This window comes from Bos grunniens, chromosome 7, assembly GCF_055505025.1.
Source record: "Bos grunniens cultivar Pamir isolate PY7600 chromosome 7, Bosgru_T2T1.0, whole genome shotgun sequence".
Taxonomy (NCBI): Eukaryota; Metazoa; Chordata; class Mammalia; order Artiodactyla; family Bovidae; genus Bos; species Bos grunniens.
Window position 1 is genome coordinate 102,768,160 of NC_141171.1, and position 19,206 is coordinate 102,787,365.

The 19,206-nt window shown below is 38.7% G+C and overlaps 1 long non-coding RNA gene across 1 annotated transcript; it reads right to left on the reverse strand.

Moving 5' to 3' along the window:
• Positions 1 to 1,433: 1,433 nt before the first annotated feature.
• Positions 1,434 to 4,184, reverse strand: LOC147370063 (uncharacterized). Its single transcript, XR_015168377.1, has 3 exons — positions 4,059 to 4,184; positions 3,107 to 3,319; positions 1,434 to 1,566 (listed from the first exon to the last, which is right to left on the reverse strand). It is a non-coding gene; the product is annotated as an uncharacterized LOC147370063 (long non-coding RNA).
• Between the last annotated feature and the right edge of the window lie 15,022 nt (positions 4,185 to 19,206).

The window sequence follows — 19,206 nt, forward strand, 5'->3', positions numbered from 1 at the left end:
GAAACAAAAATTGCTGAAAGGAGCTGACAGAAAATGTAGGTGACTTCAAAGATACTAATTCTTCTTATGATGTTTTAGCCCTATCATTCAAATAAAAACATGAAGAACATGGGATAAAAATTTGCTCAATAAAGTTAACACAGAATGCTTTTACAAGTTGTATACTAGTGTTAATCAAATTTAAGCTAAAGTCTTCTAAAATATTTCATTCATGGAACTCAAAGTAATGCTTCTCTAAAACAGTGTCTGTCTACTCCTATCCTCTCTGCGATCATTTGTACACATGTTTATAGAATGTGTATTATAAACTGAAACACTTATCTTACTAATTCTAATCCCTGATGTGATTATGTTTCTTGCATTATTTTTCTTTGTGTAGGTTTTTAGGAGAGAGCTTACAGAAGTCAAGTGGAAAAGGACATTTCTGTTAATGAAGTGAGTGTTGTACTAAATATAGCAGCTGAATAGAATGACTTGTGCTGTAATTAGGGAAATCAGTCATGGCACCAAGGGAGGTGTTGAACATGGTTTTGCCGGTGGGATGTGTGCAGTAACAATGGAGAAAGCTAGAGAAGCTGATGCAACATTGTGACTTCTAACTTTTTGAAGCTGAGCTACTCTTTTGAACAATGTCCTTACGGTATAATTATTGATTCTGTGTCTCATTCTACAGAGGATTTGCCGCAGTTATAGGAACATATTAAAAAATAAGGGAAGTATAAATTAATGGCAACAGTAAACATTTCTTTATAGGGAAGGTCAGTATTAGGTAGGTAGATAATTACACTGCAGATACATAGACTGTTTGGCCTTACAAAGGTACTAAAGGTGAGTCAAAATTTTGGCTTTGGGTCTCCTGGTGACCAAAAAGAAAGAGCAATATGATTCTTATGTGATTAGAGTTGTTGGAAAGAAGAAATTGTATTAGTAATTTGAGGCAGGCAGATTCCATGGTGGCCCACATGATTCCTGCCTCCTAGTATTCCTGTCCTAGCTCAGACTCTTCCCCTTGAGTATGATCAGGATCTGTGACTTCTGACTAAGAAGAGTCTGGCAAAGGTGACAGGACATGCATGATTATGAGTGAGGATTACCTTATAGAAAGTTATACCACCCATCTTGCTCAGCTCAGTTCAGTCGCTCAGTCGTGTCCGACTCTTTGCGACCCCATGAATCACAGCACACCAGGCCTCCCTGTCCATCACCAATTCCTGGAGTTCACCCAAACTCATGTCCATCGAGTCGGTGATGCCATCCAGCCGTCTCATCCTCTGTCATCCCCTTCTCCTCCTGCCCCCAATCCCTCCCAGCATCAAGGTCTTTTCCAATGAGTCAACTCTTTGCATGAAGTGGCCAAAGTATTGGAGTTTCAGCTTCAACATCAGTCCTTCCAATGAACACCCAGGACTGATCTCCTTTAGGATGGACTGGTTGGATCTCCTTGCAGTCCAAGGGACTCTCAAGAGTCTTCTCCAACACCACGGTTCAAAAGCATCAGTTCTTCGGCACTCAGCTTTCTTCACAGCCCATCTTGCTAGGACTCTCAAATTCTCTCGTTTGCTGACTCTGAAGAAGCAAGATGCCATATTGTGAGCCACCACAAAGAGAAAGCTGTTGGAGGAGGAGAAGAGCTCCCAGCAAGCTGCCCGCATGAAACTCGGCCCCTGAATCAAGCCTCGCAAGGAATTGAATGCTGCCAACAAGAGCATGAGTGGGTCATTTTCCATTTGAGCCTCAGTTAAGACCACAGCCATGGCTGACACCATATTGAAGTGCTATGGGACCCTGAGACAGAAGAGTTGCCCAACTTGTTCCTGGACTTCTGACCCACGGAAATTGTGAGATAATAAATATGTCTTGTTAAAAGCACTGCATTTGTAGTAATATTGTTGTGCAGCAATAGATAACCAATGGGTAAAAAGAAGAAGAAATCTTCTCCCGTTTCTCTGCTGTTTGGATCCTAAAACTGTTCTGTATTACTCATTTATCTTGGGAACCCCCAATTTTTTTCCCCCAAATCAAATTGCTTGTGTCTCCTCCTCCATTTGCAAACATGCTTCCTTTGGTCTAAAGGACAGTTATTTCATATCCCTGTGTCCTCTTCCTTTGCCCTCTTAAAATGGTTCTCTTCTCTACACCCAGGAAAAGTGAGCATTTAATCTCTGGAGAGACTACATATTTTTCTACATATTTACTACATGGTTTTCTCTCTCTAAAAGATTTTGATGCTTCTTTAAAAAAATATAGCACAATTCACAAAGTATAAGTATCACAAAAATTTTTATAAGGGAGCTAAAATAGAAAACTCAGATTACACTCATGTGTCAGGCTCTGTTCTAAGTGCTTACATGTTAAGTTTTTACGTTAGTAAAAACTTTTTCATGAAGAAAATGGAAGCGGAGAGGTTAAATAACTTTCTCAAAGTCACACATTTAAGTGCAAACCGGAATCCAATTCCAAGCATCCTGGTTTCAGAATCCATACTTCCAACTACTGTGCTTTCCTGCCTCTTAAATGCTATTAGTAGCCGAAGACAGCTATTAGAGTGGGTGCAACTGTGTATAAAGTCTATTTCCTGGTGGTTCTTGCAGTGGATGAAATACGCTGCTTATTTAATTTTAATTGTGTTAAGAATGCATTTATGAAGTGGCCGTGTATCAGCCTCCATATTGTAAAAGAGGATTCACAGAATTGTTTTTGAAGCCATCCTCACCTTTCCAGCTGGGCAAGTAGCTCATATCATATCCTTATTGGAAGGCCCATTTAAGCTCCAGTCTTGATTAATCTGAATTTTATTTAAAAGGTAGCATTTGTATCTTTTCCCAGTTTGATTATTCTCCTCAAAACCTCTAATTTAAGCAATGCAACCAACTGGTATAACTGTCTTTCAGGATGAATCACCTTTGGCCTCCTTTAGCCGTTCATCCATCTGTGCATTCCTTTTTTGTTTGTTGTTATTTTATATAATGTGATGATTAATTTCATGTGTCATCTTTGCTGGGCTGTGGTGCCCAGATACGTGATCAAACATTATTCTGGATATTTCTGTAACAGTTTTTTAACATGAGATTAACACTGTTCCTGAAAATAACAAAAAAATATTTACCTCACTCCATCAAGAGAAAATTCTGCCAGCAGACCACCTTTAACCTGAACTTTAGCATCAGGTCTTCCTGTGTCTCTGGATTGCCATCCTATTCTGCAGATTTTGGAATTGCCAGCCTCCATAATCATGTGATCCAATTCCTTGAAATAAATCTCCATTTTAATCGTACTGTTTCTTTGGAGAACCCAAGGGCTTCAGGGGAGGTTGGTCTTCCTTTTAGTCAAGAGATGAAAATGAGAGGTTAGAGGCATTCTACTGAGAACATTTTGAGAAATATTTCCTCAGTGGTAAAAGGTGATATAAGAGAGTAGGTTCATTCTTTTTTCACCCTGGACTTCACTGGCCTGTGTGACACCAGGATCAGTACTGGTGAGCTTGGAAGGAGAGAGGAAAAGCCACAGAAACCAAGGCTGTGTACTCAGGACTGCAGAGCAGGAAGCCAAGACCTTCTAGGTGCTTGAGATACTGCCTAGCTGCTGAATAGGCCAATGTAAGAACCCTCAGTTTAAAACTCCTTTACATCCAAGATGCTGTTAATAAATATCTATAATGCTTAATCCTAATTGGGTATTAATGGATGTTGTTAACCACAGCATATGTCTCTAGGGATTTGAACAAAGGGACCTGATGTGTAATTATTAGATATTGATTGCAAATCAGGTTACAACGTCTTAAGAATACAAGGTCCACACGGTTAATATATTGGAATGAAGAATAAGGAGTAATGGGGACTCTAGGTGCCGGGGTCCAGCCCCGGTGGATCCAGGGAATTCGAAGTGGGGACGGCGTCGGCGAGGATCAGGAAACAATTGCTTAATTATACATTAACTAAGGATATAAAGAGTGGTTAAATAAGGATAGCTCAGTGAGAAAATTTAGTGGAGAAAAGAGGCTGAATAACTTGGTTTACGTGGAAAGCTAATAAAATTCCAAAATAAGGAATTTGCATCACCTCCGTAGGCTGCAGGCATCCTCCCGTTCTCCCGAAGGAGAGGAGACACTAAGGCCTCCCCGGGTAGATCTTAGAAGCCCAGGCAAAATTAGTAGGCTTGACGAGCCTCCCCGCCCCAGATGGGAATTCAGCCAGAAGGTGAGAGAAAGAACAAGGGGAGACCCAAGTTTCGGTGAACAAAGCCCGCACTTTGTTTTCCAAAGTAGTTTTTATACCTTAAGTTGTGCATAGAGGATAATGGGGGAAAGGGTAGAGTCATGCGAGGACAGCAGTCCTTGATTCTAATTGAAGCCAGGCTTTCAAACTTATCATATGCAAAAGTTTAGGTGATTTACATCATCTTCTGGCCAGGAGGCCTGTTAACATTTTAAGATCCTTTCTTCAGAAAACTTCTTTTTCTCTAAAGGTGATTATTCTAAAGTCAGGTGCCACCCTCCAAAAGCATTAGATAAAGTTGCATTCCTATAGGGCAAAGGTGTGGTGGGCTATAACAAGAAAAGAATTAACTCAAGGGTCCAAGGTTACAAACATTAAAGCTACTATTTACATTCCTATACACCAATTATATTAATCAATATACTGCCAGGGACACAGTAGGTAAGGGATATGGAAACTTAGCAGCAAACATTGGCCCAACAAGTGAAAAACCCTTCACCAATACAATTTCTAATCAATCTCTTAACTGCTCAAAGGAATCTGTATTTAGACAGTTTAGAACATCTCATGCCTCTCACAGCTGGGAGGCTCTGAACAATCATGTGTGGCTGGAAGAACCTATTCCAGCAGGCTAGAGGACTTCCAAAGGAGTTTGTAGGTTGAAACACTCGTGTCATGCCCAGGAACTTTATTAACTAGAGCTGTAAGTTAACTCTTTTTTTGGAGAGAGGTGGTTGGGGACAGCCCCCTGTAAAGTCAGAGGTGTAGGTGAGAGCACAAAGCAGAAAGTAGGCAGACTCTGGTTTTGGGGGTAGATGCTCGAGAATTTCCAGGGGGACTCCTGAGGCTCCATCCCGCCTTTGCATATGTCGAGCCTCCTTCCTCATGACCTCTGCCACAGGCGGAGTTCCTCATGCTGGGTCCCAGCACTGGGGTACTTGAAGAGGGTAGAATCTGCTTTATGGGGTGGATACTCAGCTTCTATGAATTGTTACCATTTGAAAATGCAACCCAAGTACGGTCGGTTTTTTTGAATTTTAAAAATCTGTATTTTTCTTTGAAATCTCCCGTTTTTTAAATGTTTGTAATTAATTCAGTTATAAGAAAGAAAACGCTAGCGGGTCAGACAATCAAGGTTGAAGGCCTGAGAGTCCACTTGTAAAGCTGTAGTTTGTAATTTCGGACATGAAATATGGTGAATTTATGCCAGATATAATTTCTTGTTTCATTTTATGTTATTTTAACTATTGATTACCTCTTTTCCCTTGTACTACATAGGTAACAAGATCAATGATCTCTTAAGGCTGTTTCTGGATAGTGGTAATAATATCACATTACCCGAGTACAGAATGCTTATCTTCCCATTTGCTTTAAAGCATTATGAAACAGTTATGATATAAAGTTTATAAGACAGAGGAGTGTAGAACTTTTTTTTTTTTTTTTTTTTTACCATCACTTAAAATGATATCTACTCAAGATACCATTCCCTCTATCAAAATTTTCTAGGATTTCTTATTTTCATTTTGTTTTGAAACATGCTTACTGAATTAGCAACACTGTCCCTCTAGATTTTAAATTCTAATCAGAGGGATACTCTCGAATTTCTAGGCAGACTCTACCACCATTTATCAGACACTGGGAAGATTATTTAAGCTTTTAAAAGCTCTTTTTTTTTTTTTCCTAATCAGTGAAATATGAGAATTAAGAATGGAAATCAGTAACATCCTTTTCATGATATAATGATTCTTGGTTTATAGCAATAGCACACAAACTACATTTTGGGGAGAGCTGATGATACTGTACTGTCTTTATATTATTCTCCAGCTCAAGAATATTATCTTTTAAATAGCTTGTAATGGGGTCAATCTGTGTGAATCCACCTAAACTCAGACTTTTTCAGAGTTCCAATTTGAATAACATTTTGAGGATAATGAGTTCCATGTGTTATGTAATCAACAGGCAATGAAGTACTTCTTTTATTTTTTTGCAAATATGGATTTTTAAAAGGAACAACAAACATAAAAATATTTACATAACTTGTCCTCATGGGTGAGACTATGATATCCATCCATAATTTCTTTGCATAATTAAAAAACCTCATTATAGCTGTAAAGGTATAATGAAATGGAGGTAGTGATATTGCTGTTATACACTGAAGTGATGGAAAAAATAGCAGTAACAACATCACATCAGCATGATGGTATGTATCAAAAGATGACTTATGCTTTCTCAAGGTAATAGGTTCCCCAAGCAGACTCCAAACACATTCTGATTTTTCTTTTTGATTTACTGGTTTCTCTTTTCAGCCTCTTAGCTAATTATGCCAAATGTTATATACCAATCTTCTATGTGAACAGAACAAATATACATTAAACAGAAGTTTCTTATTGAATGTACAAAATTCAATGACTGACAAATATGACCTAACTTTTTAGGAAAGGAGAATGAAATGGAAATGCTTCCAACACCGAGCCTTAGTGTTCATAATGAATTGAAATATAATCTGGTTTTCATCAGACATAGAATTCTCACCTGCTTGAGAAGATTTTTTGTTATCTGGAAACTTTGATGTCCTCCACTGCACATTCTACATGTTTAATGACCATGCTTGTAAAGTAGGCTTTTTAAAGAAACCCTGCCCAAATCGGTTCATTGTGAGATTGAAATATTTAAAAAACATTTATCGTTTTCTGGAGTTACTTTTTCTATATAAAGGATTAGGAGATTTTTAGAGTTCCTAGAAGCAGTGGGGATGGAAGTTTTGTGTTTATTAAATCTAAATTTGAAGCTCCCACACTTAATTCCTCAGCTGGCACTTCTAAACTAGAGCATTTATGTTTGTTAAAAATTGATTTTTACCGTGGCCAAAGTGTTGATTTATTTTTGTTTGTATTCAGCCATTCTTATGAAAAGAAATGAATTTGAAGTGTTTTTGAGAAGTTCATATAGTACATTCCCTTTATTTTTTTGGCAGCTGTGATTTCTCTGGTTGTTTGAATATGACTTAGTGATCCCAGTGACTGTGACCTGAAAAGGTCCTTAAATCTTCTGAAGTTGAGGTAGGAAATATATCAGGCCTTATTAAGAAGTCACCTGTGTGCTATATTGATTTGTATAAATTGCTTCTCAAATTATGGACAGCATGATACATGCAAACGTCACTGAGATCGGATTATATTTGGATGAAATTAATTCATTTTGATAGTAGTTATTGTCACAGCTATTTTCTTATACTGTGCCACAAGTAACTGTCCTTTGGTAAATTATTTAAAATGCAAACTTTTATCTTCATTCTTATTGAAGGCATATGTTGAGTGAATTGTGTTTATTGTTAGTTACTGATGTCGATCTTTGGTGTGTAACAAACTAGGAATCTCTCTTGGGTCAATCTTTCCTGTCCACAGCCATTGCTAAAGAATCTGACTTGTGCAGATAATGGATTCCTGCCCTCTTGATTTGGCTGATTGGGAAATAGAGGAATAATTAATGATTAATAAGGGGAGCAAAAATTGAAAGATGTCATGGGATGAGTGATGATCACAAGCCAGAGGTCTGAGGAGGCAAAATTATGAGCAAACAGAAGTTACGAAGAAGAGAAAGCTTCGTCTCTAGTTGTATGAATGGAGACAGGTAGCCTAGCTGAGCTAAAGCCAGAACACTGGTGTAAAGATTGTACCACATTACAGGGTTTTTATTGTCTGGGCTCCAGACCGTCCTGGGTTTCTGTAGCCATGGTCATGTATCCCCACAGCACGCTTCCTGCTATAAAGTTTGTCTCTATTTCTTTTTTTAAAAATGATTAAATTTATTTGTTTTTAATTGAAGAATAATTGCTTTACAATATTGTGTTGGTTTCTACCAAACATCAACATGAATCAGCCATATGTATACTGTTTTCCTGTTACTTTCTCCATACATCCCACCCTCTCCTTGACATACAATGATAACTATTTTTTTGTAACAGCAGAACCAATTCCTTAAGTGAACTAGTTTTTAGCTCCCTAATATTTTGAAGCAAATGAAATCCCGTACACTTGCGGCAATGGAAGGGGGCTAAAGTGTCTGTCATTCTTCCCTTGGTTCTCCCAACTCCCCATCATCACCCGCTGAGACAGTTCTTTAGAGTCTAGTCTCCTCTTCCTAGTTTAAACTTTCCTGATCTGAAATAAAGATACAAGCAAACCCATAAACAGATGGTGAAAGGAACAGGGGGACTTAGACACACAGAGGCATTTATTTCTCTTGAGTTTGAATCGTTATTTCATTATGGTTTGTATCATGATTATTTGGCCGTGAGACCTCTTCTTCTCAAAGTGCTTTCATTCCTCCCATGATCTCACAACATCTGTGTTTAACGATAAACTTGACATATCCAGCCTAAACCACTTCCTTGACCCCTGTACTCCTCTGGCCAGCTGTCTTCTGATCATGCCCTCTGTGCGGCTAGTAGGCATCTCAGAAAGTAGTGGGCAAATGAAGTCCTTACACAAATCAGTTGTGCAGTTTCCCTGCATGCCAGAGAAACCAAGACTGGTAGCCAGTCGTGTTGGATCTGGTAATCTGACTAAAGCAAAGCATCGTCAGACATCACGTTAAGTTAATACTGAGTTTAATTTTTTGCTTGTATAGCTTTGATCATATTTGATCCATGTGTTTTTATATTTGGTAAGCAGTTCTTCAAAATATACTGATTTGCTGAAAGTATTTGGTTTAACTTACAGCTGGATATTCTTTTACGAGTGCATGCTTTTGTTGATACTAAAAGACCTTAGTTTACCTTTGTTTCTACCTCTCCCTTATTAATAACTGTGTTATGGCAAAAGGATAGAGATTATGTGTAATTGGAGGAAGCTAAAATTGAAGCAGAGAGGAGCCAAGGAAATTATAACATAAAACAGAATTTCATTGATAGTGATAATAAAAAAAATAAAGCTTCCTCTTGCCACTAGTATTGCCTGTATCACTAGCGATATTAGTGAAATAATCTCCAGAATTAAACTCAGAAATGATTCAGCTGTTGCATTTTATGTAATTGTGGAGAGGTGGTTTTATGGACAAATATTTCTTAAGCAGCAACTGTGTTTAAGAGACTGTGAATACTGCTTTGTACATGAATTTTGCCCTCACAAAAGCCTTCAAGGTCTGTGTTTGTACCTTTGCTGTGCCTACTGTGAAACAGAAGCCAAGTGGTTAGGTAACGTAACCTGCATCAGACAGGCTGTACTGAACTAGGTATTTCAAAGCCAGATTTGCCTGCCGTCCAAATTCATGCTTATGCCATTACGTCTCTTTAACAAACATGAGAAACACGACCATGGAATACCAGTAAAATGTAAGACCTGTGTTCTTGTAAAATAGTTGTAAAGGTAATTCCATTTAATACTCTATTAATATTTGGATCCCTGTCCACATTATCAAACCGGGTGAAATAATTAAAGAGAACAACAGCACTTATATATTTGTACTTTCTAGAGTATCAAAAATGATACAAATAGTTATTTTTTAGTTGCACTCTTTAGTGTATATACTATAAGAAAAGTTATGGCAACTGAAGTATCTGCCTGTCATCTTGAGGTGGTTGTCTTTCAGAATCCTTAACTGTGTATTTAATGTTCTTAAAATATGCAGACCAATGCACTAGGTACTTGTTATTTCTAACATTACTGATATTATTATTTCTACTAGTTTCTAAAGTTAGAGGCTTTTTGGACCAGTAAATAGGACTGATGGACTCCTTACTTCATTTCTTGAATGTTAAAAGCATTTGATCCCCTTAGGTCATGGTTATGAACGTCAAACAATTCCAATATTCAATATAACTGTGCAGCTATCAAGAAAAAGAAGATGGTGTGTGTCTAATAAATGATTAAGAATTAGAAAACACTACAGCTCCCCCTGATGGTCCTTTACCACTGCCTTTCTAGACTGTAAATTTAGTACACATTTCTAACAACTAATCCATATTCTTGGTGGGTGGGGGGTGGGAGTGCTTTTATATCTTAAATTTAAAAAAAAAATTTCTGAAATTTTTATTGTTTTGTACTTACCTATGGATTTTTTGGTAAGCTTGTAATTTAAACTCTCTCCAGTTCTCTTTAAAAAGCATATATATTCTCTTTCCACTGAATAATATTGAACTATCTTGCATTAAATAAAAATAAAGGATAATTTAGTTGTTGAATCTATGAGGCCAAAGAAAATTATAAATGGAGAAAAAATTTGTTGAGTGTATTGGTGAGATTTATCATCGTCAGATCCAACCAGTCCATTCTAAAGGAGATCAGCCCTGGGTGTTCTTTGGAAGGAATGATGCTAAAGCTGAAACTCCAGTACTTTGGCCACCTCATGGAAAAAGTTGACTCATTGGAAAAGACTCTGATGCTGGGAGGGATTGGGGGCAGGAGGAGAAGGTGATGACAGAGGATGAGATGGCTGGATGGCATCACTGACTCAATGGACATGAGTTTGAGTGAACTCCAAGAGTTGGTGATGGACAGGGAGGCCTGGCGTGCTGTGATTCATGGGTTCCCAAAGAGTTGGACATGACTGAGCGAATGAACTGAACTGAACTGAACTGAACTGAACCATGTAGAAATACTACCTTTCAAAGAGTTACCTGAAAGGAATTGTCTTGGTAAATTTTCTTCAGACTATTTCTTGCTAAGTGCTTGAAAAATGGGAAAAGGAAAATCAGCAAATGTGCATGTGTTTATAAGTTGATCTTTACAACTAAGAGGAAATAGTGGCTTTTGACTTAGTTATTCATTTCACACAGCAGTGGGTGGGTTGTTATTGTACAATACCAAACAATCTGGGGTGAGATTTGCTGTAATAACATAGACCAACAGGTTTAAATCTCAGAAATGACCTTTTAAAGGGCAGACATTCAATTTCGACAAAACTGATCAGCGGCAGGCTTGAGGGTAAAATATAAAAATTTAAAATCCTACAATTAGGCAGCTTATTTAAAAACACACGGTGAGAGACACAGATGGTTCATATTAACAAAAGCAAATAAACAAAAGACTAAAAACAGGACTATAAAATCAGCAATGGTAAGGTTTTAACAGATTGGCTCTGAAAAATGTACCTCTTTATCAATCAGCATGTATTGGGAATTGAAGGTAAAATCCTAAAGGAAATCAGTTGTTGAGTATTCATTGGAAGGACTGATGCTGAAGCTGAAGCTCCAGTACTTTGGCCATCTGATAAGAAGAGCTGACTCATTGGAAAAGACCCTGATGCTTGGAAAGATTGAAGGCGGGAGGAGAAGGGGACGACAGAGGATGAGATGGTTGGATGGCATCACCAATTCAATGGACATGGGTTTGGGTAAACCCCGGAAGTTGGTGATGGACAGGGAGGCCTGGCGTGCTGTGATCCATGGGGTCACAATGAGTCGGACATGACTGAGCAACTGAACTGAACTGAAATGATAGTAGTTTGAGGTAATAGCTATTACTAGGGGTGAGGGGAAAGAAATGACAGTGAATATTTGTGTTCCATAAACTATTTATTCTTCATTCCTTTTTCTACCATTTCTTCTTGTGTTTGTTTCTCCTTTCCTTTTTAATCTTCTTTTTTTTAATATTTCCCAGATACTTATGCACTGAGCCCCAAGTGGTTTGAGTGGAGGAAGTATATGGTTGAATTGCTTATGCGGCAGTATTTTAGTGTTTCTTTTCCACTGGTCTCAATTCTTTGTCCCAGTGTATCCATCCACCTTTGCACATGTGTGTGGAAAGGAGAATTTGATGCTTTTGCTAATCGAAGGGTTTAGAACCCTTGACTTTTTCTCATTGGAGGGCCTGAGCGAGGGAAAAGAAGCAGCTTCCTCAAATTCCAGCTAATTGTAAATTTTGGTTTTATGAATGCCCTAGGTATTTGACTATTGTCCTTCATGGATACTTTCTGTGATAGCATGCGAGGCTGTCAATAGGAAGCTAATCTATTTGATCTCTTAAATAAAGTGAGTGGTTTCAAGGACACCTGCTTATATGGAACACTATTCTATATCAAATTGCTTTTATTAGCTTATTTTATAGATTGAAAACTGACTAGCATGGAAGGTTTACTGACTTTCCAGCTCAGCCCAGCAAGTCACTAAGATAATGCGGACTTCCGTAACTGAGTGTAAAGCCTCACAATCAGGCAATTGTGTATGTGCATTTTTTTTTTTTTTGCCGAGGCCTCTTATGGGGTCCATTTTATTTTCTGTGGTTGCTTGTTTCTTTCAGCCGGCCTCACTTCAAAAGCACCAGCTCTCAGAAGCAGCAAGCCGCTTTTGGCCCTGTCGGCGGCATCTGGCTCATCGTTGACCTGGAGACCCCAGCTCTCGATAGCAGCCCATCCGCACAGACATGCCTGCGATTGACCCACAAAATGCATTCAGTCTGCGAGGGGCAGTTTTTATCCGATTGAATGACTTGATGGGCCAGGGGTAACTAATGTGTATACACAAATCTACGCCCTCTTTTTCTTTTTGGAAACTGTGAACTCCACTTGTCAGGATAAAGAATATATATATATATATATATATTTTTTTTTTTTTTTTTTCATTTGCAAGCCTTCTTTCCCTGTCTCTGATGTCTACACATTTCCTCTCTGCTACATTAGCCCTGAATGAACTGTAAATGGGATAATGTAGAACTTGGGAAGGGCAGGACATTTAAGGGGCAGCAGGCAGAGAAGGGGTGTCCTTTTCACCGCTGATCGTCTAATGGCTTGTTCAGTCTGCCAGACGGCTGGTGCGGTGATCAATCCTAGCACTTGAGACAGGACCATCCCAGCTGCTAGTACCTCTGTCGTATCTACGGTTGCATTCAGTGCCAGCCTGACAGGGCAGTGTTGGCAAAATTTTTCTAACCTTGGGTACGAAGGCAAAGCAGAACAGTTTGTGATAAATGGATCAGAACCATTTCCTGTCTCCCTTTGGAAGGAATGTTTTTTTTTCCCCTCTTTTTCTCAGACAAATGAGGGTAAAATAATGCAGGTTTGTTGTGGGGAAAGAGTTGAATCAAAGAATTTCCTTCTGTTTCAATCAATCCTAAGTGCTCTGACATCTGTTTTCCACTGGGAGGGCGGAACTGGGGTTGTCATAGAATAATTAGAGCCTGGCGCCCTGAGCGTTGTGTACACCGTTCAACCAGATACCACAGGTAGTTAAGCCTGTTTTTGTGTCTCTGTGGCAGGGATCCCCCTTCCTGGCGGTCATGGAGACGTGTCTACAGATGTTTTTTGCAGATGTCTCCCAGCAGGGACTCCTTTTACTGACTGCTTGCTCTGATCGCTTGCTTCCTTTCTTCATTCTATATCTGTCAGTTTCCTTCCAGTGAACTTTTTGCTGCTTTTCTCTCTCTCTCTCACACCTGCCCCCTGGTTCCCTTGACTCTAACTTAACTTTGTCCCTTCTTCCTTGCACCTGCAATCTGGCAAGAAGGCCACCTGTTCTTTTCCAAATCTCTTGTCAAAACTCAACTTTTGGGAAATGTTTTCAGTATATTACCATAATAGGTACATTTCATGAACGTTAACAGTGAACATCAAAAGAAGAAAAAAATGCACAAGTAGGTAATAAAAATAGTGCCTTATCTCTGATTTGTCATCCATTAAATGAGAACTATACATTTAATGCATTCGTTTCATAAACTTTTAGTGGCTAAAACGGCCCAGAAATCTAGATTTAGGAAGAAGTTCTTCTGACTTGAAATGAAGCAGTATATGAAAAAGTAAATAGATAACTTTACTAAAAATTAAAAATTAGCCCATCACTATTGAAGCTGTATTTTTTCTTGCTAATATGATTACCATGAGGCACTACTATTATACTAGGGAGAATAAGAAAGTCTAATAAAAACTGTTGGGCCAAATAAGATATCTTGTCAATAGTCAGTTGTTTTTTTAAAGTTTTGTACAAAGATAATATATACAATATTTTAAATTTGTTTAAATACCCTGGAAAAGTATTTTTCCTATGCTTTATGTACTTCTACTATTTATCCTCTAGATTTTTCTACAAAAATTCTTGTTTTCCTATTCTTTATTCTCATACTGTAGCTAGATTCCATTCCTTGTGCTTCTGTACTCTCAAATTGCACTAGCATGGAGTTTCAAACAAATGTCTTTAAAATTGTAATTTATGTTAGGTTTTATAGTCAAAGATAATCTGCATAAACAGCAAAGCTTTAGTGTATATTGCTTTTAATTCTTTTAGCAGATGACATAGAGTTAAGACGGATAAAGAATGCTTGGGAATCATTTACCTTTAATTGTTCAGCTATCCTATCTCTACATCTCTCTAACTGGTGTCAGAACCTAAAACGTTAGGGAAAATACACACCTTGCTAAAGACCAGAGAAACACACACTGTGCTGGAACACAAAAGTTTTGCACAGATGTGGAGAACGTGTTCCAGCTAACTAGCTCTCATAATCCAGAACCAGATCTTTAAAAACAGCAACAAAAAAAGACGATCCAAAAGTGTGTCCTTGGCTTCTTAGAGATAATTTAAAGTAGAAGCAGAGAGAGACAAATGTGGGGAATACAGAGAGGCATTCAATTTTTCTTTGAGTTAATTCTTATCTTTGTTAGGAGATGCCTTTGTAATAGCAATAAATTGATTGACCCCTATTGCTTTAATTTCAATCCTGGATGAAATTCAGGACCATGAATGAAAATCAGAATTATTTAGAAAACATTGCATGTATGGAAGAGTTCTTTTGGTACTTGTATTTTTGTGTTGGAATATGTTTGGAGAGTGCTTGGATTTGCAGACTCTGTGGATATGTAACCATTTCCTGTGCCACAGTATCTGACAATATGTTGCAGACAACATCTGTGAGTTAGTGACTATTCCCCCATTTGCGGTTTTGAGGTTGAGGATAGAAGAGAAGCTAAAATGATTTATAATAATTTTATGTACCTATGATTTTTCTCGGGTGGAGGGCAAATACTTATCTACATAATTGGGTGACATCATTTAGGGAAGAGAAATTAGCACACTTTATAAAAGAAAAGACTATTCCACGGGCAAACAAACCTTTAATGAACATTCGCTGAAACTTTTTAGAAAGTACTTTAAAAAGTATTTTTTTAAAAAGATACTTTAAACGTCCTTGGGTGGAAACGTGCTCATTTTCAGACATAGGCTCCTCTCTGGCCTCATTATATCAACACTAAAGGACCATCAGAGCCACTCTCAGGGGAAGAGACTTGAGCTGAAAAAAGTGAACACGTATCTCTACTCTAGGGAAAATTTTGTTTAAAATCAGATATTTTTATGCTTTATTGGCATAAAACAAAATTTCAAAGTTTGTGTCTCCCGTGAGTTTCTTTACATAGTTTCCCCCCACACTGCACTTTGATTGTAGTGTGCACATATACAGTAGTAACTGTATATTTGCATAAATTAGTATTTTTCTGTATTTATTCTGCAAACCCAGATTTAGATATGACACAGTAAAGGAATGAATATTGATTAACATACATTAGCTGCTCAGATGGAGAATCATTGTGTGTGTGTGTGTGTGTGTGTGCGTGCACCCGTGACTGCTGTATTTTCCTAAACGTATTTACAAGAAAACGTATTTACACCACCCTTTTGGCAGAAAGTGAAGAACTAAAGAGCCACTTGATGAAAGTGAGAGAGGAGAGTGAAAAAGTTGGCTTAAAGCTCAACATTCAGAAAACAAAGATCATGGCATCCGGTCCCATCACTTCATGGCAAATAGATGGGGAAACAGAGCAAACAGTGGCTGACTTTATTTTTCTGGGCTCCAAAATCACTGCGAATGGTGATTGCAGCCATGAAATTAAAAGATGCTTGCTCCTTGAAAGGAAAGTTATGACCAACCTAGATAGCATATTAAAAAGCAGAGACATTACTTTGCCAACCAAGGTCTGTCTAGTCAAGGCTATGGTTTTTCCAGTGGTCATGTATGGATGTGAGAATTGGACTATAAAGAAAGCTGAGCACCGAAGAATTGATGCTTTTGAACTGTGGTGTTGAAGACTCTTGAGAGTCCCTTGGACTGCAAGGAGATCCAACCAGTCCATCCTAAAGGAAATCAGTCCTGGGTGTTCATTGGAAGGACTGATGTTGAAGCTGAAACTCCAATGCTTTGGCCACCTGATGCGAAGAGCTGACTCATTGGAAAAGACCCTGATTCTGGGAGGGTTTGGGGGCAGGAGGAGAAAGGGATGACAGAGGATGAGATGGTTGGATGGCATCACCAATGGACATGGGTTTGGGTGGACTCCGGGAGTTGGTAATGGACAGGGAAGCCTAGCGTGGTGCCATTCATGGGGTCATAAAGAGTTGGACAGGACTGAGTGACTGAACTGAACTGAACTGATTTACAGAGAAAACAATCGTGAATGTGTGTAATAATTTGCATAAAAGAAAAAGAGAGAAGGACTCCAGGTATAAAGAAGTGTTCACTTGCAGTAAATAGTCAGGGACTCTAGTCAGAGATTACTTTATGATTCCATTAAGTTTGAACATTAATTCAATATCGATTCAGTAATGATTGAACAAGATAGTACAAAATGGAAGAATTAAAACAAGTGGGCTGCAACCCATTTCTCTTCTGACAAATAACTGCCAGAGTACCAGACCGGCTGATTCTCTCACAGTGAGAGGAAGCCGGGGACCAACTTCAGGATTATTATAGACATGCCGACAACCCTCCTGCTGACATTACTAGCAGGAGAGTCCTTATCTATGCAATGCTAGGAAGCTTGATGTCCTTGTTTTCAGATTACTGAAGGCACACAAATGCAGAGTCTGGATTTACAGGGCATCCTCTCTGGGTTCCCAACTTACCCTGAGTCAGAAAGTTCCTGGGATTTAGAAAGAAAGGGCTAGTAGAGCTGCCTGGGGTACCCCACAGTTCTCCCTGCTTCGCCCTTGCCTCCTGATTCTGGGTGAGATCTCTAATTCGTTCGAGGGTGATTTGACAGTCTAGACTTTTGTGTCAGTTCAAAAATCATTTTCATTTGTTAAACAGCTAAATTGGACCGCACGTAGTAGTTTTATATACGTCCATTATCTCCTTGGACTGGCACAAGGGCTGGTTCATTGCCCTCATTTTACAGAGGAGATAACTGAAGCTCAGAGCAGTTACTAATTTGTCTTAAATTACACAGTGAGTAAGTGGCAGAGACTGGTACCGTGCTAGGTCCCTTGAGGGCAAATGAAAATATAAAACCTAGGCTCTGTTTTCTGCAGTAATCCCCTACTCTCCCTTCAGACGGTGTTCCTGGTTCCTGCCGATGACACGTCAGACTTTTCAAGAAAAAGAAACATGAGTATAATGTTACAACAGTAGTAGCAAAAAGGCTATTTAAATCCGTGTATTAAAAACGTCTTGTTGAGAAGGTTTAAGTGGAGAGGAGACTGAGAATACTGTGTAATTTCAGGGAATTTGAGAAAATTTGAACTTTGAGTAGTTAAAGACTAACTAAAGAGTGGCCAACCTCACTTATATTCTGAGACGTATAAGAGGCTAGAAGTGTTTAAATGGAGGTTCGAAATAATTTTTTGCCATCTACTTGGTAGAGGTGTAAGTCTCAGTTTACAAAATCAGGTGTGCTGGAAATGTAACTGCATTTTATTACTTATTTTAATCTACTCCAAGCCTCCCTTTTTCACTGGATAATAGAAAATCTAAGTCAATGAAGTTTTCATCTCTCCCTGGCATGAGTCTGAGTGCTAGGGGACTTTGAAGAGTCCAGACAATGTGTTAAGATTGGAGCCTTTTGGTGCTCAATATCTGCTGATCTATACCTCATTTAATTGGGTCACTGATCTTTGCATTTTTTCCCAAGATCATTACTATGCCTGTGCCGTGTTGCTTTTGGCTAAGAGGTCTCTTCATGGTCAGCTGAGTCCCCATTTGAATCTTCATTTTTTTCCCTTGCTGAATCATTCTGGTGGACAGCAGAAACTATAAGATGATCTGAGGTCGAAGCTGGTGGGTTCAGGCAGCCTCTGCTCTTGTGCCATGTCTCGTAAGCAGGGAAATTCTGAGGTCTTTCCCCCTCTCTGCACTTTCCTGGGAAGCGAGGTAGTTCTCTATAATCTAGACTTCCTCACAGTTCTTTGGAATTGGTTGTTCCCCTTCTGTATATCTGGTCCAAATTAAAGGGCATGGTTAGTGTACAGGTAACTTTCTTAGGGACACATCAATGTCTCAGCTATCTTTGCTTCTCTTCTTCATGGAGATAGAAAGCTTTATTTTTATCTTCTATATTCTTTATATCCTTAAACCGCCTGCACCTTAGATTTTTGACACTTCAAACTTATTCTATGTTCTGCTCTCCCAAACTTTGCATGTATGCCAAATGTTTAGGTGCCCAAATGGGAAAAGTTTTAAGAAGTAACATAAAGTAGAAGAAATATCACAATTAGTATTCTTTTACCACCTCTCATGTAAGATGAGAAATAAAAGCTGTGCAGATGAAAGAAGGGAGTGAAGTCAAGAAGCAGAGCCAAGACTGGTAGGTAGAGAGTTCAACTTTCCTTTCTTCCATGGTGACATTGTCCCATTCAGACTCCAAGGACAAGAGAGAAATGTTTTATCAACAGTAGTAATAATGGCTAAGTTTTATTTAAGGCTTCCTCTGTTGGGACTTCCATGGTGGCTCAGATAGTAAAGCATCTGTCTACAATGCGGGAGACCTGGGTTCTATCCCTGGGTTGGGAAGATTCCCTGGAGAAGGAAACAGCAACCTACTCCAGTACTCTTGCCTAGAAAATCCCATGGATGGAGGAGTTTGGTGCAGGCTACTGTCCATGGGGTCACAAAGAATCAGGCACGACTGAGCGACTTCACTTCACTTCACTTCACTTCTGTTGGGAACTCCTCTAACAAGCATTTGTGAACTGTCCACTGAATACTCACAGCAGCTCTAGGAGGTATGTATATATTCTTCATTTTATAGGTAAGGGAATTCATCTATAAATGAGGCACAATGAGGAATACTGAGGTAC